Below are 27,745 nucleotides of genomic sequence, written 5' to 3' on the forward strand. Positions count from 1 at the left end.
TAACCTGTAGATTAATTTTAAGTAGCCTTCCATCTACCTGCTCCAAAGTTGCCATGTGGGGAGAGTGAGACGTCTCTTGGTGCAGTGGCTTCACCTTGAAAATATATGATAGTGCGTTTCCATTGCCTTTGCCCTGCCTACTGGAAAACTGTTGTGGGTTGTAGGTGTTATTGATGGAATTTTAAGTACTGTGGGAAGAGAGGAAAAAGTATGAGGTCTCTAAAGTGAAATGTTAAGCTGTCTAATTTTCTAAGGATTCATGTGTTTCTCCACATTCTAACTTTGGCTCAAATTAGACTGTTGAAATGCAAACTACTTTATCCACTCCAAGTTTTGCTTTACTCGTATTCTCTTAGCTTTTAGCAAGACTTGCTGTCAAAAACAAACAGATAGTGTTTGTTTTTTAATTTGCTCTAAGAACGATATGAGGATCATTCATTACATCACTTAGTGCTTTATGGACAAAATACCGTGCTAGAAATTTTTTTCCAGAATCTGAAAGATTGCTTTTTCTTCCTTAACACCTGATTGGACTCCTCCTTTCCAGCAGGAGAGTAATGCGACCGACTGTGTTGCCCTTTTTGGGCTCGGCTGCAAGGAAGTTTATAGGCAGAATTTGAGCTCACATTTTTGTATGTGTGCAACCTTGCTTTTTATTTGTATATGAATTTGTATTTCTATATTTTACTGATTCTTTTGTTAGTTGGTTTTTCTGTAAAGTAACTAAAAATTTCTTTTTCCAGATAAAAATTAAGAATGAGTTCAATACGTTAATAGATACCCTGTTATGTAGCTTCTGTGCCCCGGGTTTGTGGCAGCCCGTTGGGACGGGAGCAGTCGAGGACTTGACTCATCTCCCCTTCTAGGTGACACGCTCACCCTGAAATTGCACCTTATTCCGGGAAAGCTACACCTAGAACACTGAAGGCTTCTCTTGAGTTTTACTCCCGAACAGAACTAGTTTCGAGAGGCTGAGGCCGACTCCAGGAAGCTTGACGAGCCGCTCCTAGCTCTACACACACATTCTTCAGGATGGCCTTGCCCAACACACCTGTGCTCGGGTGGTTTAACGACCTCCGTGGCGGCCTGCTTCAACCGCCCTTAAAGTCAAGGAGCTGGTGTTACCTAAATTCTAATGCTCCGTTTCAGTAGAATTCCTTTGTGTTCAGGCCACATTCAGGTGGTATTCTCACCCATATGCCCTGTTTAGTAATTTTTGGAGAACCTTTCCGCCCCCCAGCTTTATTGAGATTGTTCTGGCATATAACATTATGTAAGTTTATAAGGTGTATAATGTCATGGCATACCTATTATTGTGAAATGATTACCACAATAAGATTAGATAACGCATTTGTCACCTGACAGAGTTATCGTCATTTTCATGACAAGAATTTGTAGGATCTATTTTCTTAGCAACGTTCAAGTGTACAATACGGCAGTGTTGACTGTAACCGTCATGCTATACACTCGGCTCCTAGAACTTATTCATCTTATAACTACAAGTGTGTGTCCTTTGACCGCCTTGACCCACTTCCTGCCAGCCTCCTCCCAGTTCTCCCCCTCCCCTCCCCTGGGAGTCACCAATCTACTTTCTGTTTTTATGAGTTTAGTTTCTAAAGATTTCACATATAAGTGACGTCATACAGTATTTGTCTTTCTCTGTTTGCCTATTTCACTTAGCATAATGCCCTGTAGGTTCATCTATGTTGTCGCAAATGCAGAATTTCCTTCTTTATGACCAAATAATGTTCTGTTGTATCTATGTACACCACCTTTTCTTCATTCATGATCTGTCCAGGACACTTAGGTGTTTTCCATGCCATGGCTATTGTAAACAATGCTGCAGTAAATGTGGGGGTGGTGTAGATATACTTTTAAGATTGTGATTTTTATTTCATTCATAAGTGGAATTGCTGGATCATATTATAGTTCTATTTTTAACGTGTTGAGGCACCTCCGTACTATTTTCCATAGTGTCTCTACTAATCTGCATTCCCACCAGCGGTGTACAAAGGCTCCTCTTCCCCGCATCCTCACCAGTACTCGTTATCTGTTGTCTAGTCAATAACAATGTTCCACAGAAGTTTTGATTTCCATTCTCCCAGATGATTACTGATGTTTAGCACTTTTTCATGTACCTTTTAGCCATCTGAATATCTTCTCTGGAAAAACATCTCTTCAGGTCCCTTGCCCATTTTAAATCGGGTCGTTGGTTGTTGTTGAGTTGCCTGAGTTCCCTATATGTTTTAGAGATTGACCCCTTATCAGGTAAATGGTTTACAAACATTTCCTCCCATCCCATTGGTTAGCCTTTTTATTTGGTTGACCGTTTCTTTCGTGTGCAGAAGCTTTTTAGTTTGATGTGACCCCACTTGGCTAGTTTTGCTTTTGTTACTTGTGTTTCTTCTGTCCTATCCCAAAAATCGTTGCCAAGACCAATGTCAAGAAATGTTTTCCTATGTTTTCTTGTAGGAGATTTACTATTTCAGGTCTCACATGTATGTCTTTAATCCATTCTGAGTTCATTTTTTGTGAGTGGTTTAAGAGAGGGGTCCAGTTTGCTTCCGTAGGGAAAGAGCTTCACCAGTCAGCACAGCTTGGAGGAGTGGATTGTCCAGCTGACAGTGCTCTCGGGCAGGCACAGCTTGGGACTGGGGTCCCAAGTTGGGCAAGGCCACTCACTGCCCATGCCGCCTGAGGTTGGGGGAAGGTGCTACTGCGTGTCCTCTAAAGGTGGAGTGGGCCTTCTGGCTGGTCTCTGCATTCAAGAGGGGCTTCTGGGGGGCTCCTTGATGGGGTGGGGCCCCTGGCTAGGTCCTGTGGTCAGATGGGCTCTGTGACCACCTCTGGTCTGGCAAGGGAGCAGCCTTTGGTCGTGGCAGGGTAGTGGCCCCATGACTGGGCCGGACTCCAGACTGGGTTTTGGGGTCAGATAGGCCTGTGCTCTTGCCAGGCAGGTCACTGACTGGGCTCTCTGGTCAGTCAGCGATTCCAGCTCCATCCCGTAGCTGGGTGTGGGGGGTATGGTGTGCGGCAGATGGGCGCAGCCTGTCGGAGCTCTGGAAGGGTGGGGCTGCGGGACATGCAGGGAGATTGGAGAGGTCACCATCTGGGCTCCCAGCCTGAGGGAGACCACAGGCTGCCTTCAGCAATCAGGCAGGGCAGCGGGTGGATTCTGCTGCTGACTGGGGTTGTAGGCTGTGCTCCACAGCTGGACAGAACCATAGGCTGGCTTCCGAGGCTGCCCACGGTCACTGCTTAGGCTCTCAGGTCACGCAGGGTGAGAGGCTCTGATCAGCAGCTGGGTAAGACTGCGGGCCTGGCTCCCTGCCAGAGTGGGTGTGGAGGGTGGGCTCCACTCTTGCCAGGGTTTTCTGGCCAGCTTTCTGGTGGAGTGGGACTAGAGACTAGAGGTAACCTCAGCCATCAGGTAGGGCTTCAAGCTTGCTTCTCTGCCAGGGCACAACCAGAGAACTGGCTCTATGGCTCATATTGCCCATTGACTAGAGACCCAAATCAAGCAAAACTCCCAACTAAGGGCTCTGGATAAACAGGGCCATGAAATAAGCTCTACAGAAGGGCAGAGCCACGGGCTGGCACCGCTGCCAACAGTGACGCTGTCTGCCAGGTCTGCGTGCTGGTTGCTCTAAGCCTCACTCTCCTTCTCTGTTTCTATTTCATTCCCAGCAGCCAAGCCCTGCAGATTCCCTCAGGGATCCCTGGGAGGCAACACCTTAGTGGGGCGCCTACCAGGAGGTGCCAGGAAGCTGGATGTCCACCTTGGGTTCTCTTTTTCCCACTGGACAAACCATAGGCCCACTCGGGCTATCTCAGTGTGGTGCTATGCCAGCCAGTGGAGGGAGGAAGGAAGGAGGGGAAGGAAGAGTGGTTTCCTTCAACAGTGAAACCACTCTTCTCACCCTTCTAATGTGGTCCTTCTTGGTCTCTGTGATCCAGGGACTGAGGCTGCTTCAACCTCACTCCTTGTTCTGGGATTTTCACAATGGTGTATTGTCTATAGATAGTAGTTAGTTGGTCTTCTGTGAGGGAGACAGAAGCTGGGACCAACCTGTGTTGTCATCTTGGTGACATCACCCCCCCCCCAACATGGGATTTCTTGGGAGAACAATGAAAATGTTCTAAAATTGATTGTAGCAATAACTCTGTGAATATACTTCGCTTTTTCCAGCTGTGCCTAGGCCTGTGACTCAGCCCCTCTGCTCACTGCCTCCCCATCTTTCTCCATATAAATGTCTGAACTGAATGGACAACTGGTGTAGGAGTCAGCTGAACCAGACGTATCCAAATACTCCAGCCTTCCTCTCTTCGCTCTTTTCAGAAGCCTGATCCAGGTCTCAGAGCACTTTCAGACATGTCCCAGCCCTGTACCTAGACACCTGGCACATAGTAGGAGATCAATAAATTGAATTGCATGATGTCACCTTTCATTGTTCCCTCTTTAGGGTGGAGCAGTGATGTAAAGTACTCTAGTGAATACTGGCCCACAGGTGGGCTTCAGACGCCTCCAAACGCGGAGCTCTGGATGCAGAACTGCATGGTCCTGCGTGGAACTTGTGGGATGCTTTTCCAGAGCAGTTGCTCAAGCTCACAAAAGCCTTTTGTGGGTCTCTCCGCCAGCACATTATATCATCCTCTAAGCCATTAAGTCAATCTATTTTAATTGGATAATGACCCCCATTTTGGAATCTCTGGAAAATCCATCCCCACCTACATTTGTATCTCCAGTGGCGGGTTTCCAGCGTCCTGACAGCAGCGGGGCTTTCTGTCCTCCCCGTAGCCCTGCAGCCACCAGGGGCCAAAGACCAATTTGCTGTAATGAATTTAATATGTTTAGTCTGAGCCATATAGTTGCAGGCCAGCCAGAGAGGGCCTCTTTTAGGGTTACTTTCCATTAGGTGAATCAAGGAGGCATGCTGGCAACTGCAGGCTGAGTGTACCAACCTCGTTTCAAGTTCAGCCAGCTTCCTGGCCACTTACCGGACTGTCCCAAGACCCTTTTGGCAGCGGTTTATCTTAGAGTCCATGCTAGCCCGTTCTCAAGCATGTACTGGGACTCCTGGGAGATGCGCTTGTTGGTTTTCCGTGTAGAAGTTGTCCCTTGTTAGTGATAAGAGACAGTTTTGTGAGTGAATAATTCCTTTAGATATCTTGGGAACCTGTTTTTTTAAAAAAAATGTGACTTGATGATTATCTGCATTTAAAATGTATCTAACGATTATATTTTCAAAGGAAGGCAAATGCAAAATAGTGTAGGTCTGAGTAAATTTTAAGGGCTTTGAGAAATTATCTGATTCAGGTCTGGAAATAGACAGCTTAGACGTTTAGGATGCAGGACATCAGTCTCGAATGGAAATTCTAGGGCCCTTGACAAGGTAGGTGCTGAATACCTGTTAGATTTGTCCCCTCATCTATTCACTTGTTCTGTCAACATCATGAGCAGGTACTCAGGTAGCCATTGGAGGAGTGAAGCATGAATTAAAGAAGGTGCTTGTTGAGGATGTGGAGAAAAGGCAAACCTTGTGCACTGTTGGTGGGAATGCGGACTGGTGCGGCCACTGTGGAAAACAGTATGGAGTTTCCTTAAAAAACTAAAATTGGAACTGCCAATGACCCAGTGACTCCACTTCTGGGGGTATATCCAAAGAAACTCAAAACCCTGATTCAGAAGAACATAAGCACCCCTATGTTCACTGCAGTGTTATTTACAATAGCCAAGATGTGGAAGCAGCCCAAGTGCCCATTAGTACATGAGTGGATAAAAAAGCTGTGATACATTTTCACAATGGAATATTACTCAGCCATAAAAAGAAGGAAATTTTCTTTTGTGACAGCATGGATGACTTAGCGAGTATTATGCTAAGTGAAATAAGCCAGTCAGAGAAAGATAAATACCATGATTTCACTTATATGTGGAATCTAAGGAACAAAATAAACTAACAAAATAGAAACAGACTCACAGAGACAGAGAACAGACTGACAGCTGTCAGAGGGGGGGGAAACAGGGGGCTGGGTAAAAAAGGTGAAGGGATTAAGCAAAAAAACAAAACCCACACATGGACACTGTCAATAGCATGGTGAATACCAGTGGGAAGGAATTGGGGGCAAGTGTAAGATGGTAATCAGGGGTTAAATGGTGGTGGAGGAAGACTAGACTTTGGATGGTGAGCACACAATGCAATGTGCAGATGGTATTGTAGAATCGTACAATTGAAACCTGTATAATTTTATGTAACCCCAATAAATTCAATAAACGTTTTTAAAAAAGAAGGTACCTGTGCTTAAATAGTTCACAGCTTGGCACAGGAAACACGTGAACACCACAATATGATGAGGGCTGTCCAAGGCACAGTGGTCCTTATTACTAAGAACAAAACTAACTGGAACCAAGTAAAAGCCACTTAAAATTAATTTAGTTAAAGTGGGACAAATTTTTCAAAGCTAATTGGAAAAGTGCAATTTGCTGACAAATTGGTCTCAAGAAAATAAAACAAAAAATATAAAAATAATTTTTATTTATTAAACAAAACTTAAATTATTTTTAAAACTTAGCTATATCACATTTCTTATGAGAATATAGTAAGAATGGATTAAAAACATTTTTGGTTACAAATGGCATCTAGAGGTATACTTTGCAAAAATATTCAAGAGCTTTGTTAGTTTTTACAAGGATCAATGTTATTTTATTTTGATATCCAAATCATTTTATTTTGCTTCTGTATATTTATTTGTCTTCTTCAATAGCTAATGAATTAATTCTGCTAGAGTCTCATTTTTTAATAGCTTTCCATGTGATTCCAGCAGTTCTCTAAAAAAATACTTCTCTCACCTTTGTAAAACACTACATCATTTATAAAGTTTGCAGTTTCAGGATGCAATTGAAAAAATTGTCAGGACCAGAAGAAGGAAAATAGATACCAGTGTGAACCTGGGCAGGATCTTTTGATGGAGACTGGTATTATTAATGGAGAGTTGATTAGTAAATATTTCATGTTATACTGACTACTGGTTCTTCAACCAATGAGAGTTCAAACTCCAATAGGGATTTGGAAAATGAGTATTTAGGTAATAACAACCATCTCCTCCTCTGGAATATATCAAGTGTTCATGTAGCACAAAGACTGTGAAGACACTGGAAAAAAATATTTAAGTCTATTCACACATTAAAAGTGGTTGCATTTCCACAGTAAATTCTTCTGTGAATATGACTTAACCATTGATATGATCCATATTAGTTGCACTAAACTAGAGGTTATTGAACTTGTTTTGAGATCAGTGGAGTTTCTTTCACTGCAAACCAAATGTGTCCCTGAGGTTTTCTAATTCTAAATTCAGTGACTATTGTTCCTCTGCATAATTGGCTCTCAACTACTTATAAATCCTGGAAGATGCTATTTGCAGTTTCCCAGAATTCCAATCTTACAGGATACTAGAAAGAAGACTAAACGTTGTTTCATGTACCAAACAAATATTCTTTTACTAAAACAATAAAACTGCCCCCTGTGGTGAGGACAATTCCACTGAATCTACTTTGCAAACCATTTCCTAGCTTATTAAGTGAAGTGGCTTGTGACATGGAGTGTTACGAGGTACAAAAGTCAGAACTTTAGGTAGATTATCCATAGATATTTATGACATTTTTGTGATAAAAAGAAATATTATTTTTAATCTCCCAGAACATCTATCATGCATATGTAGTGCAAAGTGTACCTTTAAAGATCTTGTTGAAAAACAATTAAAAAAATAGAGCATTAGCAAAAGTGAGATTACTGAGGAGGGTGGAAGAAAATCAAAGTGGCAGAAACCAAGTATGTCTCATGCCGGTAGGAGAAGAAAACATCAGCTTCAAGCATATAGGAACGCCCTCTTAATTTTACATGATAAAAATCTAATGCTAGCTAGCTTTAATTCAATAATGAGACTGTATAGTCCCACAAATGCAAATTCAGGACAAAGGACAGTATTGGCCTCATGAGCAACTCAATGCCATCTCCTGAGTGCTATCAAGGTGATACCTCTCGGCATTTTTGGCTGGCATCTCTACTTTTTATTTGTGCTGGCCTCATCCTATTTTATTTCTAGATGCCTTTCTCCACACAATAGGCAAAGGCAGCCCTCAATGCAGCCTGGCAGATCCGCCACCGAAAAAGGAAAGAAGTTATGTCTCATCAGCCTCAGGTGGATCGATTTCAGGAGAGCTCAGTTTAGGTCACCTGACCACTACTTGTCACTCTGGCTTCCACCAGATGTCTGAGGACAGAGGATACTGTAACGGGTCTAGTCCTGGTCTTCTGACTTCTTCTGCCAAAGGGGTAGGTTACATGACCAGAAAAAATGGAGACAACAGCCACTGTTGGGAACCACCCTGCCTGGTTTCAGATGCTGTAACCCACCCCCATGGCTAAGGCTGAGTGAGCAACCTTCAGACCATAAGCCACTAAGGAGACAAAGCTTATCTCCCTGGCAGGGGTGCCACCTCTGCCACTTTTACTCCACCCTGCCTGGCCCCCAGTGCTTGATTGGTTAGCCAATGATGGGTAAGATTCCTCAAGGGAGGGATGGCCTAAGACAGGCATGATCATGGGGCCCCCAGGGAAGGACTTGGAGGGCTATAGCAAAAGGGGGTGATGGACCCTCGCCCCTTGGCTTTGACATAGCCCGAGTCCTCATTCTGTCTGTGAGAATCCTCCTAATCTCTTGGCTGCCTTACTTCCCCTGCTTGACTTAAGCCTGAAACAATGACAGAGAGTGGTGCAGCCCTGTGCTGAAATGGGCAGGTTCCCCAGGCAATCAGGCCTAAGAAAGAATACATAAATCCTGTGAAACCTGCTTTGCTAAGAATGTCCCCAATTAAATGATAAGGGTCTGAGCAGGAAATAAGTTTGTTTCCCAAAGTTTTGTAGCCCTTTAGCTAACAGACCCCAACTCACAATAAGCCCTTGTAGTTCTTTGTATGCTATCTGTTAATTGATCCTTACTGCCTGACAATGATTAATGAGCTTTACCTGTATTTCTGTGCAAAATGAACCCAATAAAGCCCATTGAGGAAAAGGCTCTTGGCCCTTCTCCTTTGAGAGATCGGCCACCTTTCCTCCCCAAGCAGATCATGTCTTGGTAGACTTATTCTCATCCATGGCGGCTGGGGTGGGGAGGATAAGCAACCACACTTTGCTTTGGCTTTCCAAAGCACACTTTGGCTTTCCATTCATCTGCTAGTAATACATGCTGCTTATGGGACCTCAGACAGACCATTTAAGCTGAGGTACAGCTGACTTGGGCTTGAATTCTAGTTTCATTAGCATTGTACCTGATTGTGAAAGAGAATTTATACAGGAATAGGAAGTAATTTACAGATGGCTGGAGTTCAGTTTTGTGAGCCTATTTATTGTGATCACGCCTGAGAAATAGTGTGTGGTTTTCCCCCTTTAGTTTTAACTGTGATTTAATAAATTAAAAGAGATGTGACAGCAGACACATTGAAAAGTCTCAGTTCAAAATAAATTTCTTTCTAAAAATAAATTTGTCTCTCAAAACATGATGAGAAAAATCCAGTAAAACTTCTTTCATCCCCTTGAATGAAGAGATTGACAGTCATTTAAATTTATTTTAATATTATTTATGGTTCTTAAAATTTATATACATGTTTTACATTTTTATTTATGTATGGCTTTGAAACCAGTTTTAGTAGCCATTAACTACACCAAAACTTATTTAACTGGTAAAACTTTCCCTTGCCTTCGTTAAGAATCAACGCACCCACAGATCAATAAACATGTATCAATAGTAAACATTTCAATAGTTCTGGATCCTGCACTAGAAGCTGTAAGAGACGAAGCAAAAGTCTTCAACAAGTTCACCATCTAGTTAAGGAGACTAGGCTGAAAATAAGAGAGAAGTACACATGGCTGCGTGTCATGTGAAAAGAATCCAGCAATTCATGGAAGTCATTTAAGAGGGTGGTCAGCTTCACAGGTTTGGGGTCTTAGTGTGGTGGGGAGGGCATTGCAATGAAGCAATATTGACATTCTGTTTACATCATTCTCACCTTCAGCTAGCCTGAGTATGTGAGCTCAAGTCCTCATTTGTAGCAAATATATTTACATTGAGGTAGTGTTAGGTCTTGTAACAGACAACCCCAAGATATAGAAAGGCTCGAATGCAATATAGCTCAGAATGGGTAGGCGTGAGCACCAGTGATTTAGAAACCCAGGCTTCTTTCACCATGTGGCTTTCCCACCTGCAACACAGGGCTTCCCAGGATGCTGCTTGTCCGACTCACACCAGAGGAAGGAGGGGACATACGTAGGAGGTTTTTATGAGCTACACATGGAACGGCGCCCATCCCTTCTGCCTACATTCCAACGACTAGAAGTCAGATCTACGGTTACCTCTGTGTCTAAAACTGGCTTCTAGGTGTGTGCACGAGATGAAGAAGAAATAGTTTTGGTGAATAGTTGGCCATGACACCCATTCAAGAGACTAAAATGACACCCTGACTGGTGTGGCTCAGTTGATTGGCTATCATCCCACAAACCAGAAGGTCGCTGATTCAATTCCCAGTCAGGGCACATGCCTGGGTTGCAGTCCAAGTCCTGGATTGGGATGTTTGCCAGAGGCCACTAGTCCATGTTTTTCTCTCACATCGACATTTCTCTCTCTGTCTTTCTCCCTGCTTTCCCCTCTCTCTAAAAATAAACACATAAAATCTTTTAAAAAGGAACAAAAAAGAGAGGGGAAAGAGAGTACTAGTTGAAATGAGTCATTTGATGGCCCGCTCCTCCACTTCTTAATAAATTTGCACTCTGAATCTAATTAATTGAAGAATGTCCTTCTCCATCACTGATACTGATTTGGGAAATGTGTTCGGAGTTGGTTGGACATTTTTAGGTATGCTTAGGTGGTACTTGTGCATACGTACCCTAACAGGAGAAGCACCGCAGTAAAGCTGCCGTATGTTCTCATGCAGGAGCATGTGTGGGGTGAGATGAATGTGTGTGAGTGTGTGTTTGTGTCAGTGGGATGCATGGGTGCATTTCCACAAACAGTGTACATGGATGGAATTCTTTGATATTATATCAATAGTAGGATATGCATGTTTCTCAAATTAAATGGACATATATCTTCAAGTCCCCAGTAGAGCATAAGATATAAATAATGTTCTCAAAATGTGCTCATTCACTTACACAGAGGTAATTTTAATATTTTTAGCTGAGTGAAAACACCCTGTTTTGCAGATGATGGGTATCATGGGTTGATCTGTGTCACCAAGAAAGGTATACTGAAGTCCTCGCCCCTTGTGTAATATCTAAAAATGTGAATTTATTTGGAAGTAGAGTCTTTGCAGATGTAATCAGGTTAAGATGAGGTTATACTAGGTTAGGGTGGGCCCCAATCCAATAAATAATGTACCTAAAAATCAAAGGATGGTTGGACACAGAGTGACAGCGACACCCAGGGAGGACTCCATGAGAACACCGAGGCAGAGGTGGGAGTGATGCATTTACAGGCCAAAGAACACAAGGCCTGCCAGCAACCGCCAGGAACTAGGAGAAAGACACAGAATAGATTCTCGCTCAGAAGTTCCAGTAAGAGCCAACCCAGCCAACACCTGAATTTCAGACGTCTAGCCTCCAGAACTGTGAGAGAATAAATTTCTGTTATTTTAAGCCACCCAGTTTGTGGTAATTTGTAACAGCAGACCTCGGAAACTACCACATGGGTTATACATTTATTTATAGTATTGATGCTTACGTCTTATAAACTTGCAACTTACACATTTTTGTGCTCATAAAGAAAGGTGTGAGGCAGAGCTGAGAACCGTGGCTCTGCCCACTGCCAACAAATGGGGATAACAGTTGCTTTTACAAAATCACTTTGGACTTATAAACAACTGAATTTGAGAATACTTTCCAGAAACTAGCCAGTCGGTAAGTAAAGGAGCTTCTGTGTCATTTAAATTATTCATATATATTTATCTCAAGAGAGGTGTATCTAATTGCATTACATACATGGAAGGAACAGAAAATCAATCTTTTTTCAATTCACAGAAGGTCTCAGTAAGTAGTTTTTCTTTCCTCACAACTGAGCATGCCCCTGCACCCCCACCCCCACCCTACCACCAAACTGGCAATGCCTGTATAACCTCTTTTCAAAAAATGAATTCAAACTCAATGCCTCTGAGCTTCCATTTAGGTAAGCTGGATGCTCACCTAAGAAGAGATGTCACTAAATGTCTCAGATGGTCCCAGTCCCACGAGACCAATGAACCTGATCCTGATTCACATGCTGAGAAGCTGCCCTCACCTTCAACCACTGACCCCTTGTCCATTGTGGTGGGCCTGGTACACTATGCTTGAGAGTAGGAGGTTGACACTCGTGGTGCTTTTACAAGCAATGGTGCCTTTCCTTCCTTCTTCTTAGAGTTTTTCCAGAATGTAGTTCCTCTTCTAGCAGCTTCCTACTTTTCTTGAGAAATTGGTACAGGTAGATAAAACTTAAAATAGCACTTCGGATTTTGTATCGGGTTTTAATTACATTCATGGGAAGAATGCACACATAAATATTCTTCACTTTCAGTTTCATGTGAGGAAGTCTGTTTAGACACCATCTGCTAGGTGGCAAGCCTGGTGGTTTCCCTGAGAGCGGGGATAAAGTGAGATTGCCTCGTATCTCAAAAAGAGTAGTGGGCAGGTCAGAAACAGGAACAAGTCTTCATACTGAGCCATAAAGTATTAAGATAGCATTAATTGCAAAGGTTCCTCTTTTCCATCCTTTTAAAGAACGGGCAACACATGAAAACAATTTCCTGTACTTTGTCTTTTGATTTAATGCTTGCTCTAGACATGTGTTACATTTTAATGGGGGTGTGGCTAGAGGGAAAATTGTACTCAAACTCTATAGTCTCGAGAGTGTGGTGGATAAGTTTCTTGCAGAGATGGAAAGAATTACATTATTGACCACATAAATTAGATTTGGGATACTTGACAGGATTCTATGATCTATTTCCATGTTGTTTATAATGCTGGGTCCCTATGCTTCTGAGAAGTCTCCTGTAATTCTTTATCCTGCTGGTTTGTTTGTTGGTTCAATTAAGTGCCTTTTACAAGGGAGATGCTTAGAATTGGGCCGTGTGTAATGTTTGTGGCAGAATGGAAGACATGGCCAGTGCACAACAATAACAACAAAGTAATGGAGTTTGAAGTTTATAAATGAAAAGTCGAGTTGAACTAAAGATGGAAAGTCCATGTAATGAATCTTTCCAATAAAAAAGTGACCATCTTCAAGTGTGTGGGCTTTCTCAGGATGCTGAAGACCCTTCTCTTCATATCACTTACCTGAAAAATTTAAACTGCCAAAAGCAAAGCAATAAAATAAAACTTAAGCTCAAGACTTAAGACACTCTTCTCAAGGTGAAACAAATTTTCTTCTAGAATATCGACTTTTCATTTGGACTGGGAAATATCTTGCAAAGTGCCTCTGGAGTTTGAGAATGTTCTTTTATTACAAAACAAGACCTTAATTGCTTCTAAAATCCACTTAACAGCCCTCTGTCATTTTTTTCTCATGAAAAAATACCCACAAAATGCTAATGAATTACACCAGAATAAGATACCAAAAGAGTTTATGTCTCAGAACAGTTTTACATGGCCATTTACAGAAAGACCAGGATCAAAATATTCACAGGTCAACGGTGATTACCATAACAGTGCCCGGCAATGCATCAGTTTTTCAAGTCAGAGCATTTGGTGAAGTGCCATACATTGCATTTAATTTAAAAGGCTGAATTTTCTTATTCCCCGTGTAAACCGATATAGCTTTATTATCTTGGTGCTGGTAGTAACTCTTAGTCATTTATGTCTATTAGAGGGCAAAAGTAGGGAGGAAATAAAATATGGGTTAAAAAAGATAGAAAACCCAGAATAGCCAGTTAAGAATCTCAAGAAGACCTCTATTTTGCAAACCAAGGCAAATAGCTCAGTCGGCTGACAGAGGGGTGTAGAGGGTAAAGGAAGTAGCTGCCAGTCGTCCCCATGGTATTCGGTGTCTTCATCTTTTTGGAGACTATCCCCCAATTGTATAGGGCACAAATCAACTTTATATTTTCTGAGGAGCATAGAAATTACAGAAGAAGGACATACTTTAGCTGACAAATGTTATTTAAGTTCAAAATTAAAGAATACAAATCAAAACAGTAAGACACCATATCTCAAAAATCCAATTTGCCAAGTTTGCTTTTTGGTTAAAGATTTTATGTATTTATTTTTAGAGAGGGGAAGGGAAGGAGAAAGAGAGAGAGAGAAACAATTGATGTGTAAGAGAAACATTGGCCAGTTGTCTCTTGCATGTCCCCCAACCTGGGACCGGGCCCATAACCCAGGCATGAGCCCTGACTGGGGATCGAACCAGGGTCCTTTCGCTTTGCAGGAGGATGCCTAACCAGCTGAGTGACGCCCGTCAGGGAGCAAGGCTTGTTTTTTATGATAACACTGAACACTCCTAAGAGGTTCTGTAAGATGGACGCTCTAATACACTGTTGTCTGAAAAATTCTCTTTTCTGAGAGAACTTCAAATACCTGTTAAACTTCTTTTAAAAATAGCATCAGTTTATTAGATGAATACCTACCTACACATAACATAACACCATGTCACTGTAACTGTGACAGCACTTCTTTTACCAAATTATCAGGTCATGTCAGCCATGTACGCGGGGGAGTGGGTGCTGCTGCTTTTATGTTTGACTTTTGTGCCTGTACCAATGGGCTTCTATGTTTTTAAATTCATGTCTTCTTTTTATTGCATTTAACTTTCCAATCTCCTCTTGCTAATGACACCATTACTCTAGTATTTTGTTGATTGAGATGGAGATATAATTGACCTAAAGCACTGCGTGTGCTCCAGGCGTACAGCGCGATTCGATACACGCATACACTGTGAGAGGACCGCCACTGCAAGCTGAATCCATCACCGCACACAGTTTCACACATTCTTTTCTTGTGATGAGAACTTTCCCGATCTATTCTCTTACCACTTTCAAATACGGAGTACAGTGTTACTAAGCATAGTCCCCATGCTGTATGTTACATCCTCCAGGACGTATCTTATTGTGTAACTGTGTTTTTGTACCTTCCCGAGTGCGGGGCTGATGGACGTCTGGGTGCTGGGTGTTCCCGAGTGCGGGGCTGGGAGCTCCATCTAACCCGGATGCAGCTCCTCCAGTTCCGAAGGTATTTCAGGTTCAAGGAAATTTAGAGCTCCTCCCCCCAACCTGAGACAGACACCTGAGGGTTCTATGCCCTATCCTCCCCCTCTTTAGCAGTCTTTATTTTGCAGTTTAGGGAGGGCGGGGGGGGGGGGGGGCGGAGAACTGATAAATTCTCTGGTGGGATGGGGAGTTGCTTTTGTCTCAGCACAAGAATTTCAAACCAGAATGCATTGTTTAATTGTTTTTACAAATCAAGTGCAAATTGCATTTGCACTTGAACAAGGTCTTCTCTCAGTCCCCTGGAATCAACCCCAGGCAGTGAGAACCTACCCCAGGCAGTGGGAAAGACGGCTGTGTTTTAACTTCAGAGGGTTCAACTGTGTGCTGGTGGTAGAAATGCGAACTCTCGCTGCTTTGAATCTGCTGGTTGGCTCTCTGCACCATCTCTAGGGGGTGCCGTGAAGCTCTACAGAATGAGAGTTTGCAGTGATGGGGCTCAGGGCAGGCTGCTCCCAGAGATGCCCAAGTGGTTTATTGATTATTTTGTTTTATTTTTTATTTCTTTCAATTACAGTTTATATTCAATATTATTTTGCATTAGTTTCAGGTGTACTGCACAGTGGTTAGCCAATCATCTTCAAAGTGTTTTGTTTAAGGGGGCAATATTTTTTTATCATGTAAACAATGAACATTGTAAAGTCTTAATAGAGATAAAATTGCCAGAATAGACACATTTCTTTCTTCCAGCCAATGTCCTGGGTTGCAGTGAAGCTTCCTCCGTGGCCGGCGGTTTCCTAGGCACTGGTGAGTTTCCTTCAGGGTAGCATTCTACCAGTTTACCGGGTAAACTATGGCCTCCCTCAGCCACATGGGAAATTTAGTGTTGAACCGATGTAGCTGCAGGTGCAAATCAATGGTGTCTATCTGGGTTCCCACCACCAAGAAGAGCCGTGTCCTGTTTGGGAAAGAAATCACCAAAACCCAAAACCGCCTTTCCTTCTCATAGCAATTTCCAGCCAAAAGGAAAAGGAGTTTTATTTTTTGCAAATCCACAAAAATGTGATATTTGCCAGTGAGGAAATCACATTTATATGACTGTATTAAAGATGTTTCCCTCATGCAGACAAATGGGGGAGTTTTACATGACACTGGTTGGGGAGGAAGGGTGAAAGGCTGGTGCTTTTCTCTATAGAAAATTGTCTTCCTTGCCTGGGCAGTAGAAGGTGCTCTAAAAAATGAACTTGGAAGCGCTCTCGTCTCCTTGCCTCAGTCCACCACCGATGCAGGTTCAAGTCAGACGCCAATAACCCATACTTTTGAACTTTTTATAGCTAGACATTTTTTTTAATGATTTAAGCTGTGGTTAGAGACACTGGCTTGGGAACATGCACACGACAGGGCCACTTTTCCAGAGGGCTTGGGGGTGTGCGGTCCTTCTTCAGAGGAACTGGCGCACTCGCCGAGGCTGCTGGCAGGGAGGGGGCAGGCCCCACCGGCCCTCCAGGCCAGCTCTGTCCCAGAGACTGGGGCCGCGCCACCCAGCATTCCCAGTCATGTCCAACTCTGGCTCTGGGTCCTTCCCAGCAAACCAGTCAAATTGACAGATTTGCGTTAGATCGTGTCCATGGGCGAGGGAGAAATCTCTTGAAAATAGTACAACTGACTGTGCTAAGGAGGCAGATGAGGGCACAGGTGCAGGAGATGGAGAGGTACATGGCGCAGAGCCCGAACTGACTGGCCTCTTCCTCATGAGTTGCACAGTGGCCGTGGGTGGGGGGAAGGGGCAGATGGGAGAGCTGGGGACAGGAGAGCAGCCCCAGGAAAAGTCCTGGGGCTTGCTCCCCGGGAGGTAGCCCAAGGTGGGGCAGGTGAGAAGTCTCCCCCAGCAGTGCCAGGTCAGACAGACCCTGGCAGCGCCCAGGTGTGTTCCCACATGGGGACTGGGCAGGACGGGTAGGGAGGACGGGGTAATGGGGATTGGGAGACGTTAGAGGGAAATCAGACTGACAGATGGACTTCCAGCAGGTAATAGTAGAAGGTGGCAAAGCAGAAAAAAGGGGCACCTCCAATCACACTGGGAGCTATTTATAATACGTTGCAGATCAAATCATTTCCAATTCCAAAGACTCCTTAACATTCCTAGTCACTGGTGGGACGGGATACCTCTAGGAAGGCATTTCTCAGAATGTAGTCCCAAGATCAGCAGAATCAGCATCACCTGGGAATCAGCATCACATGGGGAACTCTTTAAAGCAAATTCTCAAGTTCCACTCCAGATCCACCGAATGAGAAATGCGAGGGAGGGGCTCACAACCTGAGTTCCCACAAGCCCACTGGAGGATCCAGGTGCACCCTAAAGTTTGGAAACCATTATTTAGAACGTTTCTTCTCTGGTTTTAAGGTGCATGGGAATCACCAGGTGATCTCGTTAATAAAAATACATGTGTTTCCGTGGGGCTTTACAGGAAAGACTTTTGGACAGAGCTTAGGAGACGATGAAAGGAAAGCGGACCAGAGAACATTGTGGAGGAAGTAAATCTGAGTGACCCTGCCACCTCCGAGAGGTGGGCAGCTCTTCCCTTGGGGGATTCCGGAGCCAGCAGCGCAGCACCCCATGACAGAGATGTAGGACTGTCTCTTCTGGATCATCTGCTTAATGGCTCTTCTTTTCTCAAGATTCAAACCTTTGTTTAATTTGATTTTCCCTTGGCACACAGAGGAAGCATGAAAGGGAACTGCTACTTGGTCATTCTGAAAATAGATTTAAGGCGATGTGTGGAAATCATAGGGACTACAGAAAGGTGTGATCATCTTATTGTTGAATGATTCTGTCAAAAAATGAATTTGTTGGGCATTGGACATAAGCTGGAATCTGGAAGAGCAGATTTCAGAAAAGTCAGGAAAGGTTTGGATGATTCTATAGCTAGCTAGTCTAAAAGAAAGGTGCCCCAAAGATTAAAGGCTCCCAATAGGCAAAATTCCGCCCCTAAAGCTTGAGTGAAAAGAGCAAGAAGGGTTCAGGAAATCATCACGCCTTCACCAGGTGCTCTTGGAGCTAGGAAAAAACTCGTTCTAACATTGGAAAGAGTCCTGTCCTCAACCCTGATGAAGGAGGATGCAAGCCCACGGCCCAACCCAGGACAATGCTACCATACAAGCACAGCACCAGGAGGACCTGATGTTTTACAATGCGCAGAAGACATAGAAGAAGGACATTTTTTAAAGTGTTGCCTAAGTAAGAACAAGAAAGTTGAGGATTCCTAACAAAGACCATGTGGAAGTAAACAGGCCCAGAAAACAGAACCTCTCCTCTCCTGCCCATGCCCCTCTTCTCTGCGAAGGAGAAAGAACTTTAGATGAAACGGGTACCAGGTCCCGTGGAACTGGGGCCCCTGGAAACCCCATACAGAGAGCTCAGCGCAAGAAGCAGCGTTTAGGCCGCCATGAACTGAACAGACTTGGGTGCTTGTGGAAAAGGAGAAGATAAGTAAAGAAATAATAAAAGGTTAATGTATTTGTTAACTCATAGCTGAAAAGGAGGCAACAGCACAGGGAGGGACCTGCATAATGAGTGGGCTAGGAAAGTTGGGGTTTTGTTGACAGAGCGTTCAAACAGGGGGACAGGCAGCTGCACCCCTTGATGCTGGCCAGGCCGCATTTGGAGCCTGGTGTTCCAATCTGTGACCTACACTTGAAGAAACGGAACTGTGGACGAGAAAGGGCTGCACACTAAACCAGACAAGCTCAAGGGAGGCCTGCGTGGTGGTCTGACAAACTCAGAGAGCAAAAGTAACCACGTAGGGTGGTCTGAAATGAAAACTTCCTAACTAAAAGTGAGTCATGGTGGGTAATCATGTCTTTGGCTGGCATCTTCCTTGACAAAGGCCAATCTTTACCTTAACTGAGCCTGTCTATTGCCTTTTTGCATTTATGATATCATACCTTTGGATTGTTAGAGTAATCCCCCTTTTTCCCAGACCCCTCAGGGCACGAGAGTAGGAGAGCATAGAATTTCTCATGGTTATCTTATCGCCCAAATACCATCTCTATGTGCTGTAAGTGTTCCTTGTTAACTCTCCTATCCCTGCCAATGTAAAAGGAGTTTGTGCCTCTTCGTTTCACTCTTCATCCGAGCTCAGAGACTTCCCCACTTTGCTTTCTCTTGCCTTCCTAATCTACTACCAATGGATTTTATGTAACCCTTCTTATGACTCTTCCTTTGATGTAGGTATAAAATAAACTGTAAAATTGCCATCCTCCAGAGCATTTTCTCAGTCCAATGTGATTGTGCTTCCCATCACTTATCGTCTGTTTGGCTCAAATAAACTCATGAAAGTTCTCTACAGGTTTGGATGTTTCTTGTCAGAGAAACAAGAACACTTTTATTTTCTTGATAAACAGTTGAGGGAAGGTGGGCAAGATCACCTTGAGCCCATTCTAGTCCTAAAACTAAGCCTGGCCCTTGGAAATTCTCACCACCCTCCCTAGAACCTCACTTGCCCTCGCCTCCAGGTTCGGTCAAAATAATTGCCTTTCCTCCAGGGCTGGTCTCCAGCAGACAGGTGCCAGTTGGGTGTTTCCCCGTAACGGAGACACTGGCTTCCAGCCTGGACTCTCCTATGAAGCAACAACCTAGCAGGTCTGAGAGTCAAAGCAAATGGCACCTGCCCACCACTGACCTGCTGCTCCGCCCCATGACCTGACCCAGTTGCTTCTCCCACACCTCATTTTGCTCAGCTAGTTAGCAAAGTGGAGGTAATAATATCTACCTGTGAGGACAGTGGTGAGGCTTAAATGTGTTGACTGTAAACAAAAGTCAGCCAGATATCTCTCCCGCCAAATGGGTTTATTTGGGATCAACAAGGAATTGCCACCCAGATCGTGCAACCATGTGGGGTCCGTGTGCAAGTCTGCTGCTAAAACAAGGGAGAAGAAGTCTTTATCCCAGGGGGGAAGAGGAAGTCGGAGGGAACCACTACAAAATGTGACACCCCTGTTGTATTTCATGATCATCATAGGGTGTGAGGGCTCCCCCTTCTGGCCTCCTTACTCCACTTTAAATGAGGTTTCTGTTGATCAATTTTTTACAAATGGGATAATGTACACAGAGAAGTTTGTTCAGTGCTTGATGTGTGGTAAGATTGTATAAATGGAAAACCACTAGAAACACGCATGGAGATATTTAATTTTGGAAACAGTCCACCCTGAGCTAGTCTACCAGAGCCTAAGTGAGGCCGCCACCGCACACCAAGATCGCCGGCCTCAGCATCCCCCTCCTTTTGGAAACACCATTGCATTTAGGGTAAGGCAATGCAGCCAGAACAAAGTGGGGAGACAGTCCATGGAGGGTACCTTTTGCTAATAACTAAGCAATTTCAATTCAGCAGGTCTGAATTAACTTTTCTGGAGTATTGACTCGCTCCCCGCCACTATAGCAATGGAGAAAACTGGAGACATTCTCAGCTCCTAATCACCTCTTCTGTCTTGGTACTGATATTTAAGAAGGTCATGTGGGCTTAGCCTGGCCCCTAAATCTTCAGCATTACCAAGATTCACAAAGGCAGGAGTGGAATTCCTAAACATTCAATTTCTGACCAGAGCCCTAAAATGTTAAGGACCTTCCTGACCACTAACTGGCCCATGTCCGAATCACAGGGCACCGTGATGCCAGGGCCTGGGGGACTTGAGCTCTGTGCCAGGCCCTGCACATCCTGGACCATGGCCTCCGGGAAGCGGCTGGGCCATTCCAGACAGCAGGGTGGGGCAGGCACAGCACACTGACCTGTCAAAGCAGAAGGGCCTGCTGGTCCTCTCAACAATGAAGAACCATCTTGGGCAGCGCTTTAATGAACTGAGTGTCAATGCATTAGGAACACAAGGAATAAATGCTCCTTGAAATAAACATGGGTTTAAAAAAATGAAGAGGAAAACAAATGTTTTGGCAAAAATGCATTCTGGGTTTTTTTGAACCCCAAGTATTTGAAAACTGTTCAGGCATTCTTACTCAATCCAGAGTGCCATTTAGCTCTCTTGTGGTGATTAATAATATATACAAAAGTGGGAAACGTTAGCTTATTTCTCTAGCCCTGGCATTTCCAGAAAGACTCAGACCAACAGGAAGTCTTTCAGAAATAGTTTTTAAAATACTTAGGAAATGAAGTTGATGTTTGAAGACCAAGAAGAAGACTTGAATATATGTAGATTAATTAACGGCAGACAAAAGAGTAAATAGCTGCTACGTTCTTTATTTAAATGCTGAGGTGCATTGTAGAGGGACCCAAACAGTGAATATTTACACTGATGACCAAAAAATCACAACCAATCTTATCTACCAAAAAAGCAAAAACAAAATCAACCACACAAACAGACAAAAAAAAAAAAAACCAACTAAACCACAGAACAACAAAACAAAAAAACCCCTTTATTATTGAGTTTTCTATTCCTAGCCCTGTGCCCCACGGGGTTGGATGAGAATGTGGAGCTCCCTGTGAAGGTGGGAACGTGGAGGCCTGAGAACAAACACCCCTACCTGCCATATGCCCCACTACGGCCTTTACCTTGACCCAAGCTCTCTTGACCACCAGGCCCCTGGAGCCCTCTCTACCACCTGAACAGCCTGTCCTCTGATGATTGAGAGTCCCAACCCACTCCTACAGCCAGATGCAGCCCTGGAAATCTGGTGACGTTCTGTCACAGAACAGAAAGACTCCCTCCACCCCGTGCCTGTTGCAGTGGAGAAAGAGTGACTGTTTTATTGGTGAATGGCGCCATCCAGAAGAGGAAGCTAATGCTCGGAAGCCCGAACTTCCCAATGGCACGTGTGTTGCAGATTATACAGGGCATAATCAGAAAGCACTGTGGATTAGGGGGTTCAGGGTCATGCTGGGAGCTGATTGGCCAGAGCTGAGGTAAGGGTAATAAAGAATTTCTTCAGGCCTCCAGGAGAGTTCTGAGGTCTATTTTGGTGTCTCTCTGCCTGGTTTCATGGGAAAGTAGCCAGGGGGATCTTTCTACCTTAGCCCTCAGGAACTGAAACATAATTTAGGTCAACATGCTATCTTTAGCCTGCCAGACCTTGTGACCCTTGGTCCAAGCTACTACCTTCTGATGCCTGGAGAGTGTGTGTTGCGGGGGGCGGGCAGTGGTGCTGATTATTGGGAAAAAGCTAAGTCTTTGAGGAGGATGGATAGCTAGCTAGATAGATGATAGATATGATTTTGAGAGCTAGGATTTAATGCTAAATTTAATCTAAGTCATAAGGACTCTTGGTTTCAATTCTGAACCTTGTCAACTTAAGGTCCCAGCTGTCCTCCCACTTGCCAGCAGCGTTTCCCCACCTCTCTGGAAACTGATTTCCCAACAGGCACTTGCTTTCAGATGGCTGTCAGCTCAGGTGTTAGTTAATAAGCAAGGTGTTTGCTGACAAGGGCTTAACACCTCCCAAAGGTATTTGCATTTTAATAGGGGACTGTTACAAGAATTCAGGCCCCAAGGAATGAAGGTATGGTGGTAAATTGCCCAGAGCCAGTGTGGGTATTTTAGAGCAGGGAGCCCTCTCTTTACGTCTTAACACCTTCTGGCCAGGCCAGTCTATAGCTCTTCCAGATCAGTTTCCAAAGTGGTACAGGCATGTCCCCAAGGGCAGAACCCAGAGCTCTGAAATCCTGCTAGCTGGGCCTGATGGGATGTCAGGAGAGGCTTCTGAAGAACTGAAGACCCATCGAAGCCACTGTGGAACATCCCTGATCTCTGTTAGGTGCTGAACTTACAGGTACAAGTAACGTGCCATTAGTGGAGGAGGCAGATCTCAGTAGACAGGGGTGCACAAAGGAAGAAGAAGGTGGTTCTGTCGGGGCAGGGAGGTTTCATCTCCCAGTGGGAGGTACCCACCCCACTGCTGTCTCCTCCCCTTTCTTGCACCACCTCACTCCCGAATTATAGACACACTGGGGGGCTTTTGGAAAGTATAGAACTAAGGTGAGTTCATCTTAGAAGTGCTCAAAATCATAGAGAAGCTCAAAGGATCCAAACATCAATGATAATGCCAACCATCCCTGGAGCCTCAGAGTTAATCACTATTTTATGTTCTTCTAATCTTTATTTTATACTTAGAGGTCTAGTTTTAAAACTCTACTGAATGAATAAAGGATGAAGCAAAAGTAAGTTTACAGCTGTGAATACTTGAAACACAGAGTTTATTTTTTAAATTATATTTTATTGATTATGCTATTACTGTTGTCCTGATTTTTCTCCCTTTGCTTCCCCTCCATGCAGCAACCCCCACCCCTTCAGGCAATCTCTCCATGCTTGGTCATTTCCATGGTCATGTGTATAAATTCTTTGGTTATTCCCTTTCCTATACTGTATTTTACATTCCCATGGCTATTCTGTAACTACTTATTTGTACTTCTTAATCTCCTCATTCCTCACCCATTCTCCCTCATCCCCCTCCCTCTTTATCTTTAATCTTTGGCATTTTAACTACGATGTCTTGGAGTGAGCCTTTTTGTTTCCATCTTGATTAGGACTCTCTGTGCTTCCTGGACTTGATATCTATTTCCTTTACCAAATTAGGGAAGTTTTCTTTCATTATTTTTTCAAATAGATGTCCAATTTCTTGCTCTTCCTCTTTTCCTTCTGGTACCCCTATGAAGTGAATGTTGGGTTGCTTAAAGTTGTCCCAAGGGCTACCTATACTATCCTCATTGTTTTTTATTCTCTTTTCTTCTTGTTGTTCTGATTGGTAGTTTTCTGCTTCATTATGTTCCAAATCATTGATTTGATTCTCAGCTTCATCCACTCTACTGTTATTTCCCTGCAAATTGTTCTTTACTTCAATTAGTGTATCATTCATTTCTGACTGGATCTTTTTTATGCTGTTGAGGTCCTCACTAAGTTCCTTAAGCATCCTTATAACCAGTGTTTTGAACTCTGTATCTGATAGATGGCTTATCTCCATTTCATTTACCTCTTTTTCTGGGGTTTTGATCTGTTCTTTCATTTGGGCTATGTTTCTTTGTCTCCTCATTTTGGCAGCCTCCCTGTGTTGGTTTCTATGTACTAGGTAGAGCTGCTTTGACTCTGTGTCTTGGTAGTGTGGCCTAATATAGTAGGTTTCCTGTAGGGTCCAGTGGCACAGCCTCCTCTATCACCCAAGCTGGATACTTGAAGTGCACACCTTATGAGGGCTGAGTATACCCTCCTTTTGTTGTTGAGCCTTAGCTGCTGTTGGCATAGGGATTTTACCTAGCCCAGTCAGCCACAAGGACCGGCTGTGACCACTGACCACAAACCTCCGCCCTCTGTGGAGGATCAGCTGTGCAGAGCAGGGTGGTGGTGCTCCATTGTGGTATATAGCTGTCTATTGGGAGTGCTGCTCCTGGAGTTTCTCAGGTGGTGCAGGCCAAGGTCAGCCCTGACCTGTGTTTTTCTTGGGGCTACCTGTCTGGGTTACATAGCAATCTGAGATGGCTTCTACTTGGGCTGGGCTTAGAGTTTTCCAGGTGAAGCTAATCTGTGAATCTAGGCTGCTAGTTCAGGGCCTGGGCTCACTGAGGCCAGGTGTTGCTTGTTTGAGAGGTTTCCGGAAGTTGTGCAGGTTGAGCTAAGACCATTCAAAAGGAAAAGCAGCTTGGGTGCTCGGATAAGTTGGGTGGGGCAGCATCTCTGGGGATCTCCAAGGTGTGTCAAACAGTGTTAGCCAGGTTGATAGAATCTTAGATACACCAGCAGTCTGCCATGTTTGTGGGGGTAGGGCCCAGAAAAGGGACAATGACCTCTTCTTGCCTTGATGCCAGACACCTCAGCCTCCCCCTGAACGCCACTGGAGCCCCTCAAGCCACCACCCCGTCACCGGAGCCCAGAGGGAGGGAGTTTGAGTAGGTGAGTCCTTGTGTGGGTTCTTGAAAAGGAACTGCTTGGGGCTACAGAAGTTTCTTCCACTGACTCAGTCCTTACTGGTTTTTGCAGCCAGAAGTTGTGGGGACTTATCTTTCTGGCAATGGAACCCTGGGCTGGGGGGCCTGGTGTGGGGCTGGGACTCCTCAATCCTGAGATATTCCTCCTAAATTTGTATCCACCACACATGGATGTGGGGCCAGCCCATTCCATGTCTGTGCCTCTCCTACCAGCCTGGGTGGATGCGGTTTCTTTAATTCCGTAGTTGTCAGACTTCCATTCAACTCAATTTCTGCTGTTTCTGAGCGATGGTTGTTCTATATCTTAGTTGTAATTTTGTTGTGGTTGTGTGAACAGGCAAGCCATGTCTGCCTATGCCACCATCTTGACAGCAAGTCTCAAAGCAGTTTATTCTTGTATTATTAATTATTAATTATTGTATTTTTTCCATACAAACAACTGTAAACCCACTTTTGCCCCACCCTGTATATATGTGCATATTTATTATGTTACAAGAATTTTACTATGTTGGTAAGCATTATTTGAAAATGATACAGTCCATAGTATAAAGGTAAAATCAACAAAAAACTTTGTAATGTATGTAGGTTTTAGCAAGATCTCTTTATTCACTTTATTAAACAGTTCAGGCCCTGTATTCAGTTCATTCATTCTGAAGTGAGCCTTGGGATCCTTTTTTTTTTTTTTTAATTTTATTTTAATCATTCCACCCCACGAGACTCTTAACATCCCAGGGCCAGCCTTAGAGACACACTGCCCTACAAAAGGAAGGTCCAACTCCTTGTCATAAGACACAAGACCCTTCTTAACCTGGGTCAACTCTGAGCCCACCCAGCCCAACTCCCTGCACTAGACCCATCTGTTTTTGGCCACACTGATGACCCCTTGTTCCCCTAATATGCATGCCTTCCTCCTTTTGGTCGAGCAGGGTAACTGTCCTTTCCCTCTGGGCTTAATGAAATCTTCGTGATCCAACATCTCCTCTTCTGTGAAACCTTACCCTGTCCAACAGATAGAGTTAATTAGTCCCTTCTCTGAGACCTTTGCTTCTTTCTTTGAGTTCCTTCTTTGAAACCTTGCTGCTCTTACATTACTTATTACAAAAGTACTTGTTTATTTGTGTCTCTGCTAGGTGAAATCTCTTAGGGGTTCAGGGACCACATTATCCTATTATGCACCTGGTGATTTCTTGGTGCTGTCTATGTACTTTATGTATATCAGTTTATTTCATCCACCTTCTCTATTATACTATTATTCTTCATGTACTGCAGTGGAGGGAACTATAGCTGAATTAAATTAATAAACAGATGAATGACTATTAGGGATATTTATTGAATATAAAGTTTGAGCTCAAATAGAATGGGAATAGATCCTATTTCCTAGGCCTGAGACTTAAGGGACATAGAGAATAATTGTCTATATTTCATGGGATTATGAAGGTAATGGAACACTGATAATTCAGTATTTAATAGAAAATTAGTTTTAAAAATGTCTCAACTTTTTGCATATATTGCATATAAATTATAGTTTAGTGATGTAAGTCATTTCATAATTTTATACCTACTCAAAAATATGCAATGCACACATAACCTATAATATTTTATTTATGGACAGAAAATATATTTGGTTGGCCAAAAAGTCTGTTTAGTTTTTTCCATAAAATAAGACACATTTTTCATTTTCACCAATAACTTTACTGATTTGGATTTTTCTAGTATGTCGGTCATCTCCAGTGTGGTACAACATTGATTGTTCTCAATTAATGTCTCTATTTGATCACTATCAGCTTCAACTGGTCTACCTGACTGTGGAGCATCATTCAGCAAGAAATCTCCAGCATGAAACATCACAAACCACTTTTGACACATTTGATCAGTCATAGTACCTTGTCCATACAGGGCACAAATCTGTTTTTGTATTTCACTTGCATTTTTACCTTTTTTTTTAAATTCAAGATTTTATTTATTTATTTTTAGAGAGGGAAGAAAGGGAGAAAGAGAGAGAGAGAGAGAGAGAGAGAGAGAAACATCAATGTGTAGTTGCTGGGGGCCATGGCCTGCAACCCAAGCATGTACCCTGACTGGGAATCGAACCTGCGACACTTTGGTTCACAGCCTGAGCTCAATCCACTGAGCTATGCCAGCCAGGGCTCATTTTTACCTTTTTTGAAATGATAAAGCATAAATGCTGAAAATGTTGCATATTTTCTTCCATCTCCAATATTAAAATGGTTACATAAAAATTCACCAATTTTGGTAAGCTTTTTAGGAATGCACACTGATAGGACAGCTGTCACAATACAATCTAACAAAATTGTTTTGAAAGAAATTCAAGACAACTAAGCCCTTACTAGGGCCATTTTATAGAAAAAAACAAAACAAAACAAACTTTTTGGCCAGCCCAATATAATATCTTTTCCTTGTTGCTCTGGACAGCTCTCCTGTCAGGCTACAGTGAGACTCTCTCTGCATTCTGGACACACTGTCTCTCTCTCAGTTCCCTCCCGCCTCAGAGCCTTCACTCACATGGGCCCTCCTGACCAGAATGCTTCTCCCCCCTCCTTGCCCAGTCAATTCTAACTCAGCCTGCAATGCCTAGATCAAATGGAAC

The 27,745-nt window shown here is 43.5% G+C and overlaps 1 long non-coding RNA gene across 1 annotated transcript; it reads right to left on the bottom strand.

Annotated features, from left to right (window-relative positions):
* Positions 1-9,234: 9,234 nt before the first annotated feature.
* On the bottom strand, positions 9,235-27,540 carry LOC118502294. Its single transcript, XR_004905006.1, has 3 exons — positions 27,423-27,540; positions 26,719-26,725; positions 9,235-9,246 (listed from the first exon to the last, which is right to left on the bottom strand). It is a non-coding gene; the product is annotated as an uncharacterized LOC118502294 (long non-coding RNA).
* Between the last annotated feature and the right edge of the window lie 205 nt (positions 27,541-27,745).

The sequence above is a fragment of the Phyllostomus discolor genome, chromosome 8, assembly GCF_004126475.2.
Source record: "Phyllostomus discolor isolate MPI-MPIP mPhyDis1 chromosome 8, mPhyDis1.pri.v3, whole genome shotgun sequence".
Lineage (NCBI taxonomy): Eukaryota > Metazoa > Chordata > Mammalia > Chiroptera > Phyllostomidae > Phyllostomus > Phyllostomus discolor.